This window comes from Astyanax mexicanus, chromosome 1 (assembly GCF_023375975.1).
Source record: "Astyanax mexicanus isolate ESR-SI-001 chromosome 1, AstMex3_surface, whole genome shotgun sequence".
Classification (NCBI taxonomy): domain Eukaryota; kingdom Metazoa; phylum Chordata; class Actinopteri; order Characiformes; family Acestrorhamphidae; genus Astyanax; species Astyanax mexicanus.
In genome coordinates, this window is record NC_064408.1 from 118625882 (window position 1) to 118642704 (window position 16823).

The following is a 16823-nucleotide window of genomic DNA, read 5'->3' on the forward strand; positions in this document are numbered from 1 at the left end:
CCTGAATATACTGAATATAGACCAGGTTATACCATCAATGGATTTTTACTTCCCTGACGATCACAGCCATATTCCAAGATAAGACAATGTCAGGATTCATGGAGCTGGAATTGTGAAAGAGTTCAGGGTTCAGGGAGCATGAGATCATCATTTATCATTTTCAAACATTGGATTGAGAGAGAGTTCACCACAGAGTCCAGATCTTAACCTCATTGAGAATCTTTGGGATGTGCTGGATGGAGAAGAGCTGCTTTGTGCAGTGGTCAGACTCTACCATCATCAATGCTGCTGCAAGATCTTGATGAAAAATTAATCCAGCAACACTGGATTAAAATAAATCTTGTGACGTTGCAGAAGCTCATTGAAACAATGCAACAGTGAATGTCTCAAAGCAATCAAAGCTAAAGACAGTCCAACCAAATATTAGAGAGTGTTATGTTCCGGGTCATTTTGACCCGGTTTGAAGTTTAAAGATCTAAGAAAAATAGTTAAAAGTATTTTTTTTTTCCAGTATGAAACTTCTTCTGCTTGCCTAATTAGTTTAATCAACATATAATATGAAAATGGTTCAACCACCCCCTGCAAAAACTAAAACTAAAACATTAATGAATTGTTGTGTTTTTAATGTTGTGTAAAACTATTGTTTTATATGTTGGTCTTTTAAAAGTAATAAAGTGGTGAAACATTAAAAAGATTTGAACATGTATTTTTTTATGAGAAACGAGTGAATTATCCTAATTGAACCATTACCTGTTAGAGGTAAGGAACACCATTACACTAAATATTGATATAATAATTAGCAATGGAGTTAATAAAAAATATATTTACAATGCTTGTAAGGATTTTTGGGGGTTACAGATTCAGAACTTTTCGATAATTATAGATGCACCGGTTCAAATTAACCCCGGAACACCCTTGCTGTTCCTGACAAATGAACATAATAGGAAAGGAACTTATAGATTACATTAAATACATTATATAACAAACACTAGACTCCATACAGACTCTATACACTGTGTTTTTCACTCTGCATCTTTTTTACTGTGCCACAGTTAGTACTGAGAGCAAACTTACAGCTGTATTTGTATTTGTGTGTGTGTGTGTGTGTGTGTTTAAACCTGTGTGTACGTTCTGGAATGAAATCTCCATCCAGGTCCCCTGGTCTCCCCCCAACTGCTAATCTGGTTACTGCCAGAGCTGCCCCCACTCTGGGCTTCCGGCTCTGCCAAGGCGGCCCACCACCCATCTCCCCTTCCCTGGAGTGGAGGGGGGGGCTAATTCCCCTCTCTGCGGGGAAACAATTAACGCCTCCGCTCTCAGCTTTATGGTCAGAGAAGCAGCTGCTGCGCCTCCTTCTCCGGGCGCATTAGCGCAGGAGGAAGGGCGAGGGAAGGGAAGAGCAGGCCGGTGCCCACTTACCCGGCTCTAAACGCAGTGTGCCGGCGTGCAGGGGCCGGCGGGGGGCCGGCGGGAACCCGAAGGGCTCCGGCGCGATCATAAAGAAGACCTATACACACACAGGGAGGCCTGAGTAATGGCGACAGATCCTGAAGATGCTAGCAAAACTAGCGCTCTTATAAAACGAGTACAGCTTGGCCGAGCGCTTTATTGTTAGCCTAAACAGATTTATGCTACACAGCAAAACACTAGTGTTGAGTTTCAAGAGTTTCCTACTTCAGAGTTGATTTCTGAGCTGCTCTACCTGTTCTCTGCACTGGTAGTGTTAAAATCTAAAGATTGAAGTGGGTGTTGATGGTTAGTGTCTCTTTCAGAGTTTGATTAGTTTAGGCTCCTCCCACAACTTCTTTCACAGCCTGACAGAAGAAGCAGGAAGTCATTTCCTTGAGCGGTTTAAAGTAGATCTTAGATTCTCTGCCCGAACCCGACCCAACCCGAAATCATAAATAAAAGTAATATTAGCAAAAGGTGTGCCCATACTGAATAAGAGTAAAACAGTGTTGACTGCTTTTAAGACAAAGTTGCGTTGCATGAATTTGTAAAGCAGCCCGGTTTGTAGACTGATACAAACACATGTTATACCTGTTTAAAGGAGGAAATACATATTAGACATAAATTCAATAAAAAGGATAAAAAAATCAATTTAACTTCTCAGAGCAGACAAAAATGGTGGAGTTAACAATTGACACTAAACTTCTTATATACATATAAATGTTCATGATACATTATGCTTCTCTGTAACCACACATACATAAATTACAAGACGGTTGTGCTCCGCAAATTATGAGGGGCCGGTCTAAACCAAAAATGCCAGGGACGATTTTTTGTCCCAATACAGCCATGGATATAACACTGGTGTTTTTGCTGCGTAGCAGCCTCCAGATCATAAATTGGAAAAAAAAAAAAAAACTGGTAACACTTTACTTGGATGGTCCATTTGATGGCCTCTTTGATGCTGAACTGACAATCAACTAACATTCAACTACATGTCTATTAAATGCAAATGAACTAAAAGGTGAAAGTAAAAGATTCTCTATTGAATATAACCCTACATTCAACTCTAACCCAAACGCTTATCTTAATATTTTAGGATTGGGTTTAGGGTTAGATTTTAAGCTTAAGGTTAGGGTAAGGGTTAGGTGTAGGGTTAGATTTTAGGGTTGATTAAGGGTTAAGGTTAGGGTTAGGTGTAGGGTTAGATTTTATGGTTGATGAAGGGTTAAGGTTAGGGTTAGGTGTAGGGTTAGATTTTATGGTTGATGAAGGGTTAAGGTTAGGGTTAGGTTTAGGGTTTGATTTTATGGTTGATTAAAGGTTAAGGTTAGGGTTAGGTGTAGGGTTAGATTTTAAGCTTAAGGTTAAGGTTAGGATAAGGGTTAGGTGTAGGGTTAGATTTTATGGTTGATTAAGGGTTAAGGTTAAGGTTAGGGTTAGGTGTAGGGTTTAATTTTACGGTTGATTAAGGGTTGAGGTTAGGTTAAGGTTAGGGTTAGATTTTATGGTTGATTAAGGGTTAAGGTTAAGGTTAGGTTTAGGGTTTGATTTTATGGTTGATTAAAGGTTAAGGTTAGGGTTAGGTGTAGGGTTAGATTTTATGGTTGATTAAGGTTTAAGGTTAGGGTTAGGTGTAGGGTTAGATTTTATGGTTGATTAAGGGTTAAGGTTAGGGTTAGGTGTAGGGTTAGATTTTAGGGTTGATTAAGGGTTAAGGTTAGGGTTAGGTGTAGGGTTTGATTTTATGGTTGATTAAGGGTTAAGGTTAGGGTTAGGTGTAGGGTTAGATTTTAGGGTTGATTAAGGGTTAAGGTTAGGGTTATGTGTAGGGTTTGATTTTAGGGTTGATTAAGGGTTAAGGTTAGGGTTAGGTGTAGGGTTAGATTTTAGGGTTGATTAAAGGTTAAGGTTAGGGTTAGGTGTAGGGTTAGATTTTAGGGTAGATTAAGGGTTAAGGTTAGGGTTAGGTTTAGGGTTAGATTTTAGGGTTGATTAAGGGTTAAGGTTAGGGTTAGGTGTAGGGTTTGATTTTATGGTTGATTAAGGGTTAAGGTTAGGGTTAGGTGTAGGGTTTGATTTTATGGTTGATTAAGGGTTAAGGTTAGGGTTAGGTGTACTGTTCTATTTTGAATCATTTACATTCAACATAGGGTTAAGTTAAATTTAATGGACATTCAATTCAGTGTTAGTTGAATGTCAGTTGAGCATCAACAAGGCCATAAAATGGACCATCCAAGTAAAGTGTTACCAAAAAACTTTATTTAATCTCGGAGTACATTGAGGGTGGCCCTCATTTACTCTATGAAAAAGTTGGATGGTCTTCTCTTGCTGTGCGTCGGGAAACACATTGGTTTAAAACAAACCAAAATTAAAATCAGTTAACTAAAAAACATACCAAAGATCATTAAAAAAAATAAATTTGGGACCCATAATGCAAAGTTTACTGTGTAAAAAAAAAATACAACTACAGATGAATAAATAAAATGAATCATGTAAAAGAGTAAAAAATAAATAAACAATAACCAAAAACAATAAAATAAAAGAATGAAAAAATAAAAGAAAAAAAAAACAGCTAAACAGCTAAAACTAACCAAAATTAAAAACAAATTAACTAAAAAACATACCAAAGATCATTAAAAAATGAAACTTGGGACCCATAACGCAGTTTTCTGTGTAAAAAAAGTAGAAGTAGAAGAAGAAGTAAAAAATAAATAAAAGGAAAACAAAGCAAAACAAATAAAGTGCACCATGTGCGCTAATTGGAAGCTAGCGCGCGCTAGCCGCTAATCCGCATCTTTATTGCTGTTGATTTATGATTAGCTGAGCAAACGCCGAGCCTGACCATGAGGAAAAAAAGGCAAATAAAGAGTGTGTGATCCAGCTTGATCTGGTGTATCTGCGAATCTGAAGCGTAATTAAGGAGAAGAAACAATCAGAGCGCGGGTTAAAGGCTATGCTAATGCGTTTGTTAAGGAGAGCGCTGCCAGCGGGAGGAGCTCGGTGAGGAGAGTGCTCGTGTTGTTGATGATGATGATGATGATGATGAAGAGCGGTGGCCTCATTTAGCTACCTGTGCACCCGGCCCCGCCCGGAGACGCCGCTCCGCAAGGTCCCTGTGACGGAGGACTCATTCATTAATTATCCTGCTATTTTTTTACGGGACAATGGTAAACAACGCAGCAGAATGAGGCTGCCGCTAGCGAAGAGGAGGAGTGTGTGTGTGAGAGAGAGAGAGAGAGAGAGAGAGAGAGAGAGATGTAAAATGTTGAGTAGAAGTGTCTTTGATAAACAGTGACTATAAGCACTAGTACCTTATTTATGTCCATAAATGTCAAAGTTCTGTTCAGATACAATCAAAAATTATTTTTTTTTAATTTTTAAAGACCCAGTATAACACATGGAGACAGATATAGAGAAAAAGAGAGAGATATATCAGGTTAAAATCATGTAAAATGTCAAAGTTCTGTTCCAATACAATCTGACAACTTTTTTTTTTTACATTCAAACATTAAATGTAGTTTATTTTGACTTTTTTTTGGACCCTATTTCAACAGGAGGACAAATACAAAAAAAGATAGAGAGATGCTCAAATACAATCTGACACGTTTTTTTTTACATTCAAAAAATTAAATGTGCTTGACTTTGACTTTATTTAGACTTTTTTTAAGACAGGAAGACAAATACAGAAAAAGATCATGTAAAATGTCAAAGTTCTGCTCAAATACAATCTAACAACTTTTTTCCATTCAAAAATTAAATGTGCTTGATGTGCTTGACTTTTTTTTTTAGAGAGATATCATGTTAAAATAACGTAACATAAAATGTGAAGTGAAAATCATCGGTTAAAAAGATTTAGGCCTTCAGTTCATAAATGCAAATCCCCCCACCAATAAATAATTGAGACCTTCCAACGAATAATCATTCCTCAGCATTGTTTTCTTTTTGAAGAAATCAGTTTTATACGGAGGCCACGAATAGAAATGTGGTGAGCACCAGATACTAAGTGGTAAGCACTTGAAACTAATGGGAAAATGAATTAAATTTTGTTTTTACTCACTAATGTTATGTGAAGACAATTTTAATAAAGGGAGTTGAATCAAGACAAGCCAGGAAGGATGAGTTAATGCCCACATAACAAGGGCTGAAATTGTATCGTACCACCATGATATTGACCAACAAAAATATGGGAGCACAAACACACCAGACAGTTCTAGGGATGAGCAGTGCAGATATTTCTCAGATAAGCTTTAGACTTTGCATTTCAAAAAGTAGAAAGCAATCTTTAAAAAGCTGTGTAGTTGGTATTTTTTCCAGTATAATTATAAAAATATAGTTTTATGGTAGCATTGGAGAACAAAGGGTAGTGTAGGAATATATAGTACAGGTAGTATGAGTAATATGGGGCATATTTGGTGATATAGGGAGCATAGCGCAGTAAGTATAGGTTATTTTATGGAGTATAGGGGTCTATAAGGTATTGCAGGGTAATATAGGGTAATAAAGCGATTATAGTGAAGTTTTAGGTAGTATTTGGAGTATGAGGTAATGTGGCACATATTGGGTGATATAGGGAGCAAAGGGTAGCATAGTGTAATACGGTGACTATAGTGTAGTATATAGATTATAGGGGTCTATAAGGTATTGCAGGGTAAGATTGTATTTCTTATACTGATAAATTCAGTATAAGAAATGTTTGGGTTGTATTTGGAATATAGGGTATTATAGGGTAATATGGAGCATACTGGGTAATATAGGATGTGTAGGGTAGTATAGGGTAACATAGAAAGCATATGGTAATATAGTGAATATAGGGTAGAATCTGGTAATATGGTGAGTATAGGGTACTATTTGGAGTATATGGGTCTATAGGATAATACAGGGTTAGACAGGGTAATAAAGTGAGTATAGGGAATTCATAGGTAGTTTTTGGTGTATAGAGTAATATAGGATAATATTGGGCATATTGGGTAATGTAGGGAGTATAGGGTAGTATAAAGTAATATCATGAATATAGAGTAGTATATGGAGTATAGGGGTCTATAGGGGATTGCAGGGTAAGATAGGGTAATAAATTGAGTATAGGGAAGTTTTAGGTTGTATTTGGAGTATAGGGTAATATGGCGCATATTGGGTGATATAGGGAATATAGGGTAGTAAAGGATAAAATGGTAGATATATGGTAGTATGGGGAAACATAGGGTAATAAAGAGAGTGTAGGTAAGTGGAGTATAGGGTAATATAGGGTAATATGGCGCATGTTGGGTAATATAGGGAGTATAAGGTAATATAGGGAACAGGGTAATAAAGGGTAGTATAGAGAAACATAGGGTAATAAAGGGTAGTATAGAGAAACATAGGATAATATAGTGTATATAGTTTTGTACAGGGAATGTTAGGTAGTATAGGGGAGTATAAGGTAAAATAGTGAATATAGGGTAGTATATGGAGAACAGGGAACTATAGGCTTTTGCAGGGTAACATAGGGTAATAAAGTGATTATAGGGAATTTGTATATAGTATTTGGAGTCTAGGGTAATACAAGGTAATATGGCGCATGTTGGGTAATATAGGGAGTATAAGGTAATATAGGGAACAGGGTAATAAAGGGTAGTATAGAGAAACATATTGTTATAAAGGGTAGTATAGAGAAACATAGGATAATATAGTGTATATAGTTTTGTACAGGGAATGTTAGGTAGTATAGGGGAGTATAAGGTAAAATAGTGAATATAGGGTAGTATATGGAGAACAGGGAACTATAGGCTTTTGCAGGGTAACATAGGGTAATAAAGTGATTATAGGGAATTTGTATATAGTATTTGGAGTCTAGGGTAATACAAGGTAATATGGTGCATATTGGGTAATATTAGGCATACAGGGTAGTGGTATAGAGAAACATAGGGTAATAAAGGGTGGTATAGGATTGTATAGGGAACATTGGATAGTATAGGAGAGTATAGGGAATTATAGTGTAGTATACTACACTATTGATTACTGTGTTTATGATGTAAGTCAAGCAATATGAAAGAAAAATAATAAAACTGGATGACACAGATGTAGCAGGACAGCTCACAGTTGTAGCTTATTGATAGATTGTTCACAACAACTTGCATAGAGAAAAAGAGAGAGAGATTTAATCATGACCCAATTAGGATAAAAAATGTTCCTCTTGTCCTCTAAGTCTAATGGGAGAAAAAAAAAACAAGCGAGGGAGAAAAAGAGAGAGAGGAACACAATATGACCAAATTAGTATAACATATTCTGGACAATGGGTGAAACATGTAGTGATAGGATGATGTAGGGATGAGCACGGGTGGAGGAGCATTGTTTCTCCTGTCTGCTGAAAGAGGGAGAGAGGAGGGCTGTGCCTTATCTTTCTAATTATTCCAATTATCATGGCACGCTATGAAAACGTGATTAATAACACTGAAGACATTGTTGTGGCAATTAGCCATATGGTGGTGGGACCCTGCTCTGTCACGATTTTGCCATTAGCATCTACTTATGTCTGTCAGGAGCGCGGGCCCATGACGGGCTGCGCTTCGGCTCACCTTGCTCCAGCCTGAGCGCCGTCGCGGAGGAGCGCCGGGGCCTCGCAGCTTCTTGCCTGAGTGAATTTTTCATGCGGAGTCCGCTCGGACCAGGGTTGGGTGTCAGGTGGCGCATGGGAAGGCCTGTCAAAGCTCGAAGCTTAGCTCTGGGAGCGAGGTTTTTGCCTCGGCTAAGGATCTGCTCTGGCAGATTCGCTGCACTGTGTGAAAAAGAAGATTTGCGCACTGGCAATGGCAGGCTCAGGGATTTCAGAATTAGCGTTATACCACAGTTAGATAGGCTGAGAGGAGTTTTATGAGTGACATTATCAACCGGTAATGCACTGTAACCGAAGCTCTCCATGTATTACTCCGCCACATACAGGTAACCTAGAAATGATGTAGCGCTTACAAACCAAATACAAACCAAATGCAATGTCATTAAACACCACTGGGAGGCGCTGGATCCCATAGAGGCACAGTGCAGAAATGCCATGTCTCCAACAGGCAGCACAGGCAAAGACGCGGTCTTACAAATAAATAATAAGCCCAGAGATTTGAAAATACGCATTATTACAGACATTATCAGCCACCAGTATGAGGTTAAGAGCTGTTATTATTAAAATAAAAGCTTAATAGTATATATTTTACAGTTAATATAAGGGTATTTTAAGCTGAATGTAATGGTGGACTCGCCAGACTTTAATCTACACAGATTTCTCTCCTAAAAACATTTATTTTGAGTGAGTAAAGCTCTTACGTTTATTTACAGTAAGCTTAGATTTCCACAATCTTCACTGAAATGGCCGATAATGAGCTTACAGAGCAGGTAAAGCAGAGCAGCAATGGAACTATTTTAACTGGTGTGTTTATAACCAAACCAATCGCATTTTTTCATCCTCTTTAACTCCCAAACCCAAAAATCAGTCTCAAAAAAGTGTAACATTAAATAAGACCAATTGGTACTTTTGGCAGTGTGGGAAGTGTGCCAAGTCCTGCTGGAAAATGAAATCCGCATCTCCATAAAAGTTGTCAGCAGAAGGAAGCATCAAGTGCTGTAAGATTTTCCAGGAAAACACCGCACTGGAGATGCAAATTTCATTTTCCAGCAGGACTTGGTACACTGCCCACACTGCCAAAAGTACCAGTGTCTAATACTAACCTTACTAATGTTCATGTCAACAAATGTAATCAAATCCTCATAGCAATATTCCAAAATCCCAAAATCTAGGAGAAAGCCTTCTCTGGACAGTAGAGACAGTTACTCCAGCAAAAACAGAGAATAAGCAGGTCTCCCAATACTTTTGCCATGAGTACAAGGCATTATAATGTATTATAGAGAGGCTACACTGTCCAAATACACTGCCTGGCCAAAAAAAAGGTCACACACTCTAATATTTGGTTGGAGCGCCGTGTTGCATTAATTTTTCACCAAGATCTTGCAGCAGCATTGATGATGGTAGAGTCGGACCACTGCACAAAGCAGCTCTTCTCCATCCAGCACATCCCAAAGATTCTCAATGAGGTTAAGATCTGGACTCTGTGGTGAACTCTCTCTCAATCCATGTGTGAAAATGATAAATGATGATCTCATGCTCTTTCACAATTCCAGCCCCATGAATCCTGACATTGTCTTATCTTGGAATATGGCCGTGATCATCAGGGAAGAAATATAAAATCCATTGATGGAATAACCTGGTCTATATTCAGTATATTCAGGTAGTCAGCTGACCTCATTCTTTCAGCACATACTGTTGCTGAACCTAAACCTGCAGACCAACTGCAGCATAAACCAACCCCACATCATTTACTTACTTAAATGCAGGTGGAGACTTGTACAGTATTTTCAAAAACTTATGTACAATTCTCCAAATGTACACCCAGCAAGGTAGGTGTTTCCAATAAAGTGGACCTACAATATACCTACAATATTCTATTGTACATACAGTACAATAGAAATCTCAGATTAGGCACAAAAAAAAAACCCAGCAAACAAACCCATAATGCTATTTCACCTCAGCAATCAGATCAATCAAGCCTCGCCCTCAGCAGAGAGACGCAATCATTCCCGCCACAAATCCCCCTCAACGACGCCGACGTGCCAACATAAACAATACCCAGCGCTCTGGGAGGGGCGTGGAGATGGGACTGGCAGATTGAACTAGTTCCAGACCATACTGGGGACTTAATATAGGCTTCAAAAGAGGACTGGGAGATGGGCTTTTCATAGGATAATTAAAACAGCAAGATGGATTCTGTAATTGAGCGAAAAAACAGGATCCGAACAACATCTGTGCAATCCACATAAATCATTTCAATGAGAAGCCCAGACTACAATAAAAACGCTCAGCCTTGGAGTCAGAGAAGCTGTCAGCTACATTTTGGATGCGCAAATAGATGGCAGGATAACAGCCCACCTATCCGCTCTCCCCGACGCTCCTGCCCACTCACCGAGGAAACAATGGAGAGGTAGAGCCATGGGGAAAACGAGAGATGGGTTATATATATATATATATATATATATATTTATATATATACTCTACTGTATGTCCGTTTCCTTTGCTTTTATCTTGGACTAACTGATCTATCAGTGACCTATCAGTGCTCCATCAACTACTCTATACTTCAGTTTATTCAGTTTATCATTCTGCTCTATGTTTGAGTAAAATAAACATTGTGGGTTTTTTTCTATAAACTACGGACATTTCTCCAAAATTCCAAATAAAAAATTGTCATTTAAAGCATTTATTTGCAGAAAATGAGAAATGTCTAAAATAACAAAAAAGACTCAGAGCTTTTAGACCTCAAATAATGCACAGAACACAAGTTCACATTCATAAAGTTCAGAAATCAATATTTGGTGGAATAATCCTGGTTTTTAATCACAGTTTTCATGCATCTTGTCATGTTTTCCTCCACCAGTCTTACACACTGCTTTTGGATAACTTTATGCTGCTTTACTCCTGGTGCAAAAATTCAAGCAGTTCAGCTTGGTGGTTTGATGGCTTGTGATCATCCATCTTCCTCTTGATTATATTCCATATCAAAATCAAAGAAACTCATCATTTGTATATTATTTCTTTACTGGAACATAATTCAGGTCTGAAGGTGTTAACACAATAGCTATGTTTCTAATCTAACACGATCCACAGTCAGAAATCTGTCTCTGTATCTGATTTTCTTTTTTTTTGTGAACAGTGTGGAAGTCTGTTGTTTCAGTATTTCACACCCTGTACTGTAAGACGCTTTGAGTCCGCTCACCTTAAAGGTCACTGTGTGGCCTGACACCATCGCCTCACCCCAGCATCTGCACCATCTGTGAACAAACAGGCCTCTGATGTTGAAAGAGAGCGAGGCGTGAACACGCTGTTCCAGAGAACCCGTCGGCCTCGATTCTTTCCAGTGCAGACCGCAAACCGTCCGATTTGTTTATTCTGACTCTTCTGTACGGCCGAGCGTCACGTTCAACACCTGCAACGGCTGCTTTAAAACAGCGGCGCCTTGTTTAACACAAACACATCGGTTCCTATCTGACCTAGAACATGGGAGAGCATCCGAAATCTATAGGGGGCAGCAGTAGATTAACGAAAACAGAGATAAAGGAACGTAAAACTACAGAAAAACATATTGTCCCTGTCCATTGAAAAACACACTACAATGCAAAAAATCCATTGGCAAAAACTAGACAAAATATATGCAAAAATGAAGACAAATATATGTATATTAAGCAAAAAATCTGCCAATGGGGTAAGTAAAATGTTCTTAGTAAGATTTCTTACAAAAAGCAATGGCAAAGTCTCAAAATGAGTGAAGTAACACATAAATCAAGCTAAAAAAATCACTGTTTTTGGACACAAGAATCAGAATAACTTGATTGTGCTTATTTTGAGTTCAAATTACTTAATTCTATATAATATATATATATATATATATATATATATATATATATATATATATATATATATATATATATATAATTCTAAGTAAGAATGATTAAAATAATTATCCCTAAAATAAGAAAAATAATAATAGTAAGACAAAAAGTCTTATTAGAGAAGAAAATTAGATTAATTGCCTTAAATTTAAAGAATTTCACTTGCTTTAATGTTTTGTCGATTTTTAGTTTACTACACAATTTGAACAGACAAACTGTCTCTTACACTGTGCCAAAATCTATTGATGAAAAGAACAATAAAAACTCTTCAAAATTACCTAAAATAAAATCTTTTTTCATTGACTTCTATTAAAAGTTTACAAGGTTTTTTCTCTCTCCTGTAAAGTTGCTGTTTTGGAGATAGGTGTTTTTCATTGGACAAAAATTGTTCAACAAACCAGAATATGTTTTATACTTGAGATTCTTCAAAGTATTACCTCTTGCTTAGATAGAGACAGTTTTGCTCATCTCTGCTGGATTTTCTCAGTCAGTTTTATGAGGTAGAGTCACCTGGAATTCAGGCTAATTTCAGTTAACAGCTGTGCTGAACTCATCAAGAGTTAAATACTTGAATTTTTTGTCTCTTAATTTTAGTTTGAGTGCATCAGTTGTAAAGTAGTGAAGAGGTAGAGTTACAGGTATACAGTGAATAATAGCTCTATTTGAGTAATGTTCTAATCCAGATTATGAGAAGCAAAAACTACTCAACTAAGTAAAGATTAAAAAAAAAAATACTCTGTCAATCTGAAACATTTCAGGAACTTATTAAGAAAAAGTATCCTCAAGTGCAGTCAAAGCAAAGACCATTAAAAACATTATGGTGATGAAACTGTAAAGGAAGAGCAAGACTTTCCTCTGTTGTACAGGATAAGTTCAAGGAAAAAAACACAGAATGAGAAGGTGTGTCCAAACTTTGGACTGGTACTCTATAACCCATAATTTAGTTTGTATTTTATTTTTTTTTGATTGACAGGAAGAAAGAAGAGATTGGAAGAAGTAATACAAATATTTTTTAACTATGTTTTGGCTTATTGGGAATAAACAGTATCACATTAAACTTAATCTACACTTAAATTACATTCATTGTCAAAGAAAGTTCACACATTACCAGGAACAATAAGGGATTGAACATTTAGACTGATATTGGTAAATCTTGTGCACATTTATTGTGCTACACATACTGTACAGAAGCAACATTACAGATGCCTTGCAAAAAAATCCATTGGCAAAAACTAGATACAATTTATTTAATTGAGACAAAAATGCTTAAATTAAGCAAAGAAATATGCCAATGGGGTAAGCGAAATGTTTTATTTTTAAAATAAGCAATGACAAAGCCTCCACATGTGTGAAGTAAGACTCAAATCAAGCAAAAATATTTTCTTTTCTAGCTTACATTTCTACACTTGTATCAGAATAACTGGACTGGTGACTTTTTGTGTTTATTTTAAGTTCAAATTACTTCAAATTAGATGAAAATTCTAAGTAAGACTCAATAAGATAATTATTCCTAAAATAAGTAAAACAATCATACATTTCCAATGCTTAAGTAAGACTAAAAATTCTTATCAAAGCAAGAAAAAATATTTATTGCTTTGAAACTAGATAAATTCACTTGCTAAGATTTAGTTTTTTTGCAGTGTGTCTTAGCACAAAGTCGTAGAGGTTCTTAATTGTGGCCTGTGATAATCCATCCCCTGCAGCTCCAATATTCTCACACAGTTCCTGCAGATTGAGTGTTATAGTTGTAGTAATTCTCTTAATTAATCAGAGGTGTGTTCTGGGCATAATGTGAAATAAACCAATCAGTGTGTCAATTGCCTCACATTCCCTTTAAGAGTCAGATGAGCTCTGACTTTGGCACGTTAGTATCTTAACAGCGCTTTGGTTTTGTTTTTTCACACTGTGAAGATACACCAGCAGCTAATTTAGGAGAACAGCAATGTGATCTTTTTATTCTTTACTCTGTTTATTGTTGAGGGTAAAATTGGGTTTGTGCTCTGCTGATTTGTGGCTCTTGACTGTTGACTGTTTTAGGGACAGGGTTTTAATCAATCAGTGGCGCACCTGTCAGAAGTACAGTACAGTAGAAACACAGCAGAAATGTACCTGAACACACCTGAATTTCAGACCACCACACCCATCAGTGTAGATTTATTCCTAAACTCTGTTGACGGGGTGTAAGATAGCAAAGAGCATTGTGACGCGCCTTTAATAATGTGAGTGTTTTTCAGATATATATGTCTCAGTCCTACATCACGTGGCTGTTCTCCAGAATTAGCTTGTTCTCTGAAAGCAGTGCTGGAAGCTTTGGGTTAAGAAGCCCAGTGCAGTCGAACCATTCATCCTTCGCCTTCACCGCAGACGGGCCACCAATCAGACGCCACCCATTATTCAGAGAGTCCGTAAATACAGTAGGAATGACGGCTGAAAAGCACCGGGATGATTATTACTCAGCGCTCTGATGCGCCGTCGTTGGAGTGATGAAGCATCTTGGCTCGGGAGCCGAGAGGAGAAGAACTGCGAGCTTCATTAATAAAACATTCCCAAAGATCCAGGCAGACGCCGCCAATTCAGTCTGTTTTAAAGAGCGACTTCTGTTAGCTTTCAGCCAAGATCCAAAACAAAAGCTGCGCTGATTTACACCAAACTTATTCACGGCTCCATAAACAAGGAATGTCCAAATTCCTGCCCAGAGTGTGAAGAACTCGCCTTAAAGACACCAAAAACATGGAAATATTATTATAGTTTTTTTTTTTTTTTTCAAATAAAACAGTGTCATTCAAATAATAATTCATTGCGAGCCACACACTCCTCATATTTTATGATGTTACAACTACATTACATCACATTAACCTACAGTACCAGTAAACAGTTTGGATATACCTTTTCATGACTATTTATATTGTAGATTCTCACTGAAGCATCAAAACTATGAATGAACACATGTGGAGTTTTATACTTAATAAAAAATGAGCTGAACCTCCACAGTCACCGGAGCTGAACCCAATCCAGATGGTTTGGGGTGAGCTGGAGCTTCACAGAGTGAAGAAGACAAAGGGGCAACAAGTGCTAATAAACACCTCTGGGAACTCCTTCCTTCAAGACTGTTGGAAAACCATTTCAGGTGGCCACCTCTTGAAGCTCATTGAGAGAATGATGCCAAGAGTGTGCAAAGCAGTAATCAGAGTAAAGGGTGGCTATTTTGAGGAAACTAGAATATAAAACATGTTTTCAGTTATTTCACCTCTTTTGTTAAGTACATAAAACTCCACATGTGTTCATTTATAGTTTTGATGCTTCAGTGAGAATCTACAATATAAATAGTCATGAAAAGGTATATCCAAACTGTTTACTGGTACTGTAGGTTAATGTGATGTAATGTAGTTGTAACATCATAAAATATGAGGAGTGTGTGGCTCGCAATGAATTATTATTTGAATGACACTGTTTTATTTGAAAAAAAAAAAACTATAATAATATTTCCATGTTTTTGGTGTCTTTAAGGCGAGTTCTTCACACTCTGGGCAGGAATTTGGACGTTTTCAAATTTCAAAGAAAACGCATTGAAATTAGATTTTTTTATTTATCGTATATTGTAAATGAATAGTGAAGTGATCCAGACTATAAAGGAACACATAAGGAATCATGTAGTAACTTAAAAGTGTTAAACAAATCAAAATACTCTGTGAAGAAGCATTTAGATGCTCTTATCTGGGGTTTTAACTGTTTTAACTTGTAATTTCTGAGGCTGGTAACTAAATTAACGTGTCCTGTGCAAAAGAGGAAACTCTTGCGCTTCTATCCTTTCCTGGGGTGGTCCTGATGAGTGCCAGTTCTATCATTATAATGTTTTTGATGGTCTTTCCTTTGACTGCACTTGAGGATACTTTCAAAGTTCTTGAAATTGACTTTCAGACTGACTGTCCTTCATTTCTTCAATTATTTTTTAATCTTTACTTAGTTGAGTAGCTCTTGTTATGGATAAGATTATCACTTAAATACCAACTCAACCTCTTCACAACTTTACAACTGATGCTCTCAAACACATTAAGAGACAAGGAATTCAAGTAATTAACTCTTGATGAGTTAACTGAAAGCCTGCATTCCAGGTGACTCTACCTCATAAACCTGACTGAGAAAATGCATCCAAAATGTTTAAAACTGTCTCTATCTTAGCAAGAGGTGCTACTGTATATCTAAAGTATAATCTAAAATATAAAACATTTTCTGATTTGTTTAACACTTTCTTATTTAATACAGTGGCTTGCAAAATGAATCATACCCCTTGAACTTTTACACATTTTGTTACCATACAACCACAAACGTATATGTATTTTATATATTATATGTATCACCCTAAACACACCTACTGTGAAACTGTAGAGATGTTTTCCTTCAGCAGGGACAGAGAGGCTGGTCATAGTTGATGAAGAAGATGAATGAAGATAAATACAGGACAATCCTGGAAGATAACCTGTTAAAGGCAACATAAGACTTGAGACTGGGAAGGAGATTCACCTTCCAGCAAGACGATGACCCTAAACATACAACCAGAGCTACATTGGAATGGTTTAGATCAGAGAATTATAATGTGTTAGAATGGTCCAGTCTTAAATTGCATTGAGCTTCTGTGGCGAGACATAAAAAAATGGAAAATTGCTGTTCACAGACGCTTTCTATCCAACCTGGCTGAACTTGAGCTGTTTTATAAAGAAGAATGGGCCAAATATCTCAGTCTCTAGATGTGTCAAGCTGGTAGAGACAAACCCCAAAGCACTTACAGTTGTAATTGTCGCAAATGGTGGCTCTACTGAGTATTGGTATACTTGATATACTGAATACTTTTACATGTATGTATCATTTTCATTCCACTTCACACTTATACAATACTTTGGATTTGACTT

At 37.1% G+C, this 16823-nt stretch overlaps 1 long non-coding RNA gene across 3 annotated transcripts; it reads left to right on the forward strand.

Annotated features, from left to right (window-relative positions):
• Nucleotides 1–2505: 2505 nt before the first annotated feature.
• Nucleotides 2506–3275, forward strand: LOC125784405 (uncharacterized). 3 transcript variants are annotated; one of them, XR_007427195.1, is made up of 3 exons: nt 2506–2554; nt 2988–3072; nt 3121–3180. It is a non-coding gene; the product is annotated as an uncharacterized LOC125784405 (long non-coding RNA). The 3 variants fall into 3 exon arrangements; XR_007427196.1 differs by lacking the exons at nt 2506–2554; nt 3121–3180 and adding exons at nt 2604–2628; nt 3217–3275 and having other exon boundaries at nt 3019–3072; XR_007427194.1 differs by lacking the exon at nt 2506–2554 and adding an exon at nt 2604–2628 and having other exon boundaries at nt 3019–3072.
• The last annotated feature ends 13548 nt before the right edge of the window (nt 3276–16823 follow it).